General features: G+C 50.6%; 1 non-coding gene across 1 annotated transcript; it reads left to right on the plus strand.

The window, feature by feature from the left end:
- Positions 1-6815: 6815 nt before the first annotated feature.
- On the plus strand, positions 6816-6919 carry LOC138400463 (small nucleolar RNA U13). The gene has a single exon (XR_011236341.1). It is a non-coding gene; the product is annotated as a small nucleolar RNA U13 (small nucleolar RNA).
- Positions 6920-7169: the final 250 nt, after the last annotated feature.

Below are 7169 nucleotides of genomic sequence, written 5' to 3' on the forward strand. Positions count from 1 at the left end.
TTCTATGGGTTTGGGCAAATGTATAGTGACACATACCCACCATCATACAATAGTGTCATACCTATTTGTTTCACTGCCCTAAGGAGCTGAGTTTTTGAAAGAGGAAGAAACAGTCTGGAAAGGTCAGTGGTGAGGAGGACATCTGCAGGCCCTGAGGGGCATGGCCCCAGGGAGGAAAGAGCCTGGACTGGAGAGGGCTATGCACAGCAGTGTCCTCGGGGAGTGAGGGTCCTGTCTCGGAGGAGACGGACAGTAGAGACCCGGGTAAGGCTTGGGCAGGCAGGCAGGGGTGGAGGCGGGGTTGGCTGGGGGATGCTCAGCAGTACATGTGGGGGTGGGGTGGCGGTGGATGGCGTGGAGGCGAGTGGCCCGTTGGCATGGTGGCATTGCGATCCCTGCCTGTTGGCCATCTGGGGGCAGGTGGCAGGCCCCGCGGGAGGTGTCGGGTAGCTACACCTGGCCGTGCGGTGGGAGCTTTCCAGATGACTTGGGGGATAACAGTCTTCCTTTTCCAGGAAGCCCTGTAACTTTGGTTGGTCGTGATTCTCAGGCCTTGTCCTTTACTTCCCCGTGTCTTCAGCGTTCTTCTGTGTGAACTTACTTCCTCACTTAGACGCAGATTTGGGCAGGAACCCCCGGCTTCACCGTTTTGGGCTCGCTCAAGTCCAGCACTTAACGTACAGCGTTTGTCGATTGAGTCGGATACAAATGCGGTCTGGTTTCCCTTCGCGGCCAGGAACCCCCCTCCCCGACCCCGTCACGGGGAGGGTGTCCCGCCCGCGTCCCCACCCCGCCGGGCCAGCTGCCGCGGCCGCCCCTCCCCGCCGCCGCCGCGCACTGGGCTCCGCGCGAGCCCGGGTAACCCGACGCCGCCGCTCTCCCCTCGCCCGGGCCGCGCGCCGCCCCCGGCCTCCCCCGGGGCCGCCCCCGCCAGGCGGGAGCCCGGGCGCCCGAGGCGAAGGGCCTGCCGGGCGCGCGAGTCCAGCCTGGCTCCCGGCCCGGCCCTGCCCTGCGGGCCGCCCTCCGTGCCGCGCCGTTTCCCGGCCGGCCCGCCCAGACACATCCTGCTCTCTGCCCAGCCAGGGAGGCCAGGCTGCGGCTCCAGCGGACCCGGGCGGTCACCCAGAGTGCCACGCCAGGGCAGGGCTTCTCGCCAGCCCAGGAGCCAGGACACTTGGCGGCTGGCCTCTGCTCCACGGTTTGACGGGCTGAGAGACCTTGGACAATCCTAGAACCTCTGCGCCTCAGTTTCCCTCATCTGCAGTTGAGGCTGGTACCTGTTCACCTCTGAGAGGGGTGATGCGAGGGCGAGGGCGGGGGTGTGAATGCCCCCCGCGATGCCCAGAGGACAAGGGCAAACCCAAGACCCAGTGGCTGTCAGCAGCTCCCCTGCAGCAGATGCAGAATTGCAGCTCCTCCCGCCCACCATGCAGGGAATTCCCTGGGTCCAAAGGAAGAGCCCAACAAGGGTACTTAGCTTTCCTTAACACCCCAGCACAGAGGCTTGTCCAGTAGCTTCCTCACTCCCAATGCAGAACTCAGTGGGCGGTTTTAGCAATTCTGGAGGAAGGAGGCTGAAAATAAATGCAGCGCTAGCAGAATGGAGCACAGGCAGGATACCTTTTCAACTACCTATTTTATCTCCCGCATACAGTACTTACTAGAGTGTAAGAAGTGTAAAGAGGAAATCCTCACCGACAAGGCCTTTTTTCTCCCCAAATGGTTGCAACTGCACATTCCTAACAGTTACCTTCCACAGGCTACAAATGCTCGTGTATTTATCAGCACCTTTGGTCAGGGTACCTAAAAGAAAAGCAAAGGAGTGCTCAGGAAATATATAGTCTCACAGAGGAGGGAGGAGGGGATGTCTTTACTAGGGCTGTATTATATTAACGTTCACAGCCTCCCCTGATGGCAGAGCATGGGTTGCCTATGGTGATGAGGACGCATGAGAGTCCCCGAGTTCTTCATTTCTGTGTCCATGTTCTGAACAGACTCCCAAATTGGCTCCTGGAACCTACAGCCATGGCTCAGGTTGCCAACCTTTTCTCCGCACTGGGCTGGCAACACTGTCACAGAGGTGAGCTGCTCTCTCTTCCCTGAGGCTTGAGCTCCAGGGCCTAACAGCCCCAGCAGACCGTTCATCATTCTGGATGAATCCAAACTGGGAGGTGACTGGGGAGTCCACGAAGGGGTCCTCCCTAAGCAGACAGAGGGAGAGGTACCCACCAGCCCAGGCCCAATGTTCTGTAGGTCTCCTGCGTTCTTTTGGTTCCAGATCGTTTCGGCCTTGCCAAGCTCTATGTGAAAGATCAGAACTTTCTGAAAATTTCTGGAAATTTCTAGCAGGAAAGCACCAAGTGCTGAGCAGGTCCCAGAGTGACTTAGAAACAGTTAGGGGCTGGGGCTGTGTGGGTTTGGCATTCTTGTCTTTGCTTGGCTTAGCAGACAGGCAGGAATCACTCGCTCTTAGAAGGCAGTGCCACCCAGGTGCTGGGCTGGGCCTGCAGTTAACCCAGGACACAGGGCTGAGGATGGAGACTAGAAGCCTCACCCCTACCCATGCACCAGGACAACACAAAGGCCTCCTCTCCTGGCCAAGCAGGAGGGGATGGGCTGACCGGGGAGGGCCGAGACTGTCACCCAGCACAGAGCCAGGCAGCTGCAAATGAAACACAGGCCCAGAAGGCTCAGACAGGCATTCAATCTTTTCCAGAGCCAAGAAATCCTGGCTAGAAACTTGACTACGGAGCGGGGAAAGGCACAGGGAAATACTTGAAACCAGGCGAGACCCCTGGTAATGCTGGACTCCTGACAGACAAGGAGCGGAGCCAACTGCTTTTTCCCGCCTGGCCCAAACACAAGAGCTGAGCTGGCCAGAGAGGACCCAGGGGAGGTGGTAGAGCAGCCTGGGAGGGACCCAGCAGGAAGAGGAAAGCAGGCAGCAAGGTCATTTTTACCCTGCTCAGACCCCAGAGTTCTCACACAGCAAGTCTGCAGAGGGGTCTACCCCTGGCTTCACATGTGGCCAAGGCCACTTGGACCACCAGAGGCTCACACAGAAATGCCAGCGTGGCAGTGAAGAGTCACCAACACCTCGGTGACCAGGCTGCACAGACCAGCTTCCAGCTGAGGAAGGGGAGTTCGCAGGAAAGATGTTGAGGGCAAGGCAGCCCCCGCCCCTGCTGTGGAGGGACTGACCTTGGCCCTGGAGCAAACCCAGTCCTTAAACCACGTGCTTAGGCTGCTTTTTGAAAATGAACTTGCACAGTAGCATGTTATGAGTAAAATTTATAAACCTACAAAGGAATGTTCTTTTATTCATATTACTTGTTATGTATGGAAGGGGCTTACTTTTTAAAAGTTCTAAAATTAAAGGAAAAAAGAGAAATCATCCTGTGTTGAGGATGGATTTGGTGTCTCAGTTCTCTTTATCCTTTGCTAGGTCTTTTTCTTTTAATTTTTTTTTGAGACAGAGTCTCACTCTGTTGCCCGGGCTAGAGTGCCATGGCATCAGCCTAGCTCACAGCAACCTCAAACTCCTGGGCTCAGGCAATCCTTCTGCCTCAGCCTCCCGAGTAGCTGGGACTACAGGCATGCACCACCATGCCTGGCTAATTTTTTGTATATATATTTTCAGTTGTCCAGATAATTTTTTTCTTTCTATTTTTATTCTTTTCTTTTTTTTTTTTTTTTTTTTTTTTTGAGACAGAGTCTCACTGTGTTGCTCAGGCTAGAGTGCCATGGCGTCAGCCTAGCTCACAGCAACCTCAAACTCCTGGGCTCAAGCAATCCTCCTGCCTCAGCCTCCCGAGTAGCTGGGACTACAGGCATGCGCCACCATGCCTGGCTAATTTTTTCTATATATATTTTTAGTTGTCCATATATTTTCTTTCTGTTTCTAGTAGAGACAGGGTCTCGCTCTTGCTCAGGCTGGTCTCGAACTCCTGAGCTCAAACGATCCAGCCGCCTCAGCCTCCCAGAGTGCTAGGATTACAGGCATGAGCCACCTCGCCCGGCCCCTTTGCTAGATCTTGAAGAAAATAAATAAATAAATAAAAAGAAATATGCCACAGTACGATAGCTTTTCTTTAAAAAAAAAAAAAGAAAGAAAGAAAGAAAAGCTTTTTTCTGAATATAAAAGTAGAACATGCTCTATAAAAAGAAATTCAGACCAAAAAATATATGTAAGAAGGGAACAAAAATCACCTATCATCCCACCACCAATGATAGCCCTGATATCATTTTTGTATATTTTTCCCATGCCATTTTCTATGTATGCAGATACTATTTTTTTTTTTTGGTAAGATAAAATTATTAACATAAGAATGTTCTCAGCCTTCTTCTTGCTCCTGGCCACTGAAGAAAATCCTTAATTGGCCTATTTGGTTTCCCTTCACTTATCTCTTCTAGAAAGAGGAAGAGTTACTAGTTGTAGAGGAAAACTAAGCTGATCTACATGATAAAGGAATGGCCTGGGACAAGAAAGAAGTCCAGGGTTGAGAAGTCTTAGGGACTGGAGTTCAGTAGGGTTCTCAGATTTTAGCACATTTCAGGCTCTGGAGAAGTTACAGAGCGCTAGATAATCGGACATGGAGGAGGGGGCTTTTGAGATGGGCTCATGTGGTTATGATCCAGAGCCCTTTAAATGTTCTTCTGGAGATGTGATTAAATAATAGAATTTATTTTGTATTAATTTTGGCCGTTAAACTATGCATTAAGTCTATAGAGAGATTGAACCACATGGTTCCATCCCCTCTGATTTGTAAGGGTTATGTTTTTTAAAAGATGAGGTCATGTTATATTTGCTTTATAGATCCTCTTTTTTAAAAATAAATTTCATGGTCAAGTCAATAAACGCAGATAGCTGTTAACCTTTTAAACAGCTGCATGGTGATCCTTAATTCGTCTTCAGCATAACGTATTTAACCCTTCCCATGTCAATGCCCATTTATGTTGTTTCCTGTCGACAGACAGGTACCCAGGAGCATCTTATGTGTACGTTTCTTAGCGCTCTTGCTGAATTTTCCCCTAGGATATATTCCTAAAAGCATAACTGCAGGGTCAAAAGATAAGAACATTCAAAATTTAGTGCAGTGCCAGTTTGCTCTCTGTAAAGCAAAATGAACACGACCACCTATAGGGCTGGGGTTCTTGAGTGTGGTAGTGCTGCTCGGGGAGGTAGGAGTGAGCATAGAACCATAGCGCATGGTGGGGAGAGGGGACGATCGTCCAGGGTAGAGGGCATGAAAGCCTAGCGAAGGGTCTATGGGGGATTAATACTGCTGCCCAGTGTTCTTACCGCTGGGGATTCGCTCCTTCTTCATTCCATAGTAACCCATTCAGCCCGTGAGCTGTGGGTGGTGCTGACCTCACACTTTGTCTCCCGCCCTCATGCTGGGCTGGCTGCAGGGGTGACCCCATGACTTGAGCCTGATCAGTCAGAGGACTTCACCTACCCTGGAGTCCCGGGTGACTGGTCTGAGATGTGTCTGTATATCTGCATGTGTCTACATGACCCACACCTGGAAGAAGTCTCCTCTCTTGTTTGGTCAGCATCACGTGACACCAGAACTGGCAGTGTCTCTCTCCCACACAAGAGGGCTACTGAGATGAACTTGGGCCCAAGAACTTGGGCCCATCCCTGACAGGGATGCCCAGCCCCACGATGTACCGTGTGTGAAGCCAGTGGCATTCATCCCTGACTTTTCAGGTACAGGAGCCCATACGTTTCTTTTTCTTTGTTTTTACCCCCAAATTGTCATTAGATTTTATTTTTTAAGTATTGGGGGTATTGTTTCCTCTCTTTTCTTTTTATTGAGATGAAATTTACATAACAAAATTAACCATTAACCATTTGAGTATGTGCAGTTCAGTGGCATTTACATTCGCAAGGCTGGCCAACCATCACTTCTATCCAGTTCAAGACATTTTCGTCATCCCAAAAGGAGACCCCATGCTCAGTAAGCAAGCACTTTCTATGCTCCTCTCCTGTCAAACCCTGGAAGCCACTAGTCTTCTTTCTGTCTCTATGGCTTTCCCTATTCTGGAAGTTTCATATCAATGGAATAATACAATATGGAACCTTTCGTGTCTGGACTCTCTCCCTTAGTGTAATGTTTTCAAGGTTCATCCGTGTTGTAGAATGTTTAAGTATTTCATTCCTTCTTAGGGCTGACTACTATTCCACTGTGTGGATATACCATCTTTTGTTTATCCATTCATCAGTTGATGGACATTAGGTTGTTACTACTTTTGGCTACTATGCATAAGGCAGCTATGAACATTCATGTACAAGTATTTGTTTGACTACTCATTCTCAGTTGTTTTGGGTATAGACCTAGAAGTGGAATTGCTAGGTCATATGGTAATTCTGAGTCCATACATTCCTTTTCTAGCTTAGAGTACAGTGGGTTTCTGTCCTGGGCAACCAAAGGAGTCATGACTTGCTCAGGCCTCGAAAGAGGCACCACCGTGGCCAAAGTGGGCAGCAGCGAGGTCAGGTTCTGCCTGGAGAGTGGGCAAGCAGCAGATACCTGGGAAGCAGAGCAGGGAGGAAGTCCATTCTCCAGTGGGAGTGCCAAATGACAAAGTGGAGTTTCCTGGGCAAGTAGCAGGGCCAAACTGGCAGGAAGATCCAGGGAGAAGAGGATCTTCAAGCAGTTCTTTGGCAACCCAGTCTGTGGGAGGAAACATCACTCTCCTTCCTCTCTTTCTTCCTCCCCTTCCTGCCAACGCCTGCACAGAGATGAGCCACCAGGGAGTAAGCTGGGTGGGAAAGAACATGTTTTCCTTTTTAAGTGAGAAGGGTTTTGATCCTTTTGTAGTTCATCAGCATGATGATTGGGTTTTCACGCTCATGTGTGAGATGTGCCTCCCTCAAACCTTGTTACGACATTGGCACATTACTCTTCTGACGTAAAACGAAAGAGAGAGAGAGAAGGAGGGAGGGATAGAGAGAGAGAGAGAGAGAGAGAGAGAAAGGTTTTGTTTTACTCTGTGCTCCCACACAGAGCTCTGCCAGGGATTGATTTCTCCATTCTGGTGAGCCAGGTCGACTATGTGAGGGTGGCCTGCCATCCTCAGGTATTTCTGCTCTGCCCAGGGCCCCAGGTGGAGCGAAGGCCCTGACTCAACTTAGACAAGAAATTGCTGGGCCTCTGCTCCTG

Source organism: Eulemur rufifrons, chromosome 19 (genome assembly GCF_041146395.1).
Source record: "Eulemur rufifrons isolate Redbay chromosome 19, OSU_ERuf_1, whole genome shotgun sequence".
In the NCBI taxonomy this organism is placed as follows: Eukaryota; Metazoa; Chordata; class Mammalia; order Primates; family Lemuridae; genus Eulemur; species Eulemur rufifrons.